Here is a 787-nt window from a genome sequence, read left to right on the forward strand (position 1 = left end):
CCATGTTTTTACATTGTACTTATATTTTAAAAATCCCTGCATGTAATTACATCTGTAATACATTTCTGTAATTACTTTTATAATTACACTGTTGACCCATCCCTTACAACTTAACCCACCCTTAAGCCTACCCATACCACCAAACCTGTCCCTAACCTTACCCGTATCCTACCTCAATAGCAGCAAAAGTGTTTTGCAATACAATATGAACACAATAAGTACATTGTACTTAATTTGCCGTTCCGGGCAGATGACGTAGGACGTAGGCGTAGCACATGCGGCGGTGATTTAGTGTTTATAACGTTATAAATATGGATATTTTTCTTACAAAAATGCATCGATTCGCTACAGGAGGCATTTGTTCACCCCCCGGAGCCATGTGAGACACTTTTTTTATGGATGGGTGCTTTTTATTTAACTTCTTTTGGACTGAAGCACTGCAACACCCGTTGACTGCAATGATTGAATGAAAGCTTGGAATAGCCAGGACAATTTTTAATAGGGGTGCTCCGATCAGAATTTTTGAGGCCGATCACCGATCGCCGATCACAGAAAGCAGTATCTGCCAATACCGATCTTTTTCAAGTCAAGTCAAGTCATACACAACTAGCTTACTGACTGATTTTGACTATAAATATACTATATATATATATAAATGTTTACCTATACATACATTAAAAAAAATACAAACTATATGAATGCGTCACAAAAACACTGTACCTATACACAACTAACCTACTGACAGATTTTGACTATGAATATACTATATATAAATGTTTACCTATAC

This window comes from Sinocyclocheilus anshuiensis, unplaced genomic scaffold (genome assembly GCF_001515605.1).
Source record: "Sinocyclocheilus anshuiensis isolate Anshui unplaced genomic scaffold, SAMN03320099.WGS_v1.1 scaffold2245, whole genome shotgun sequence".
Lineage (NCBI taxonomy): Eukaryota > Metazoa > Chordata > Actinopteri > Cypriniformes > Cyprinidae > Sinocyclocheilus > Sinocyclocheilus anshuiensis.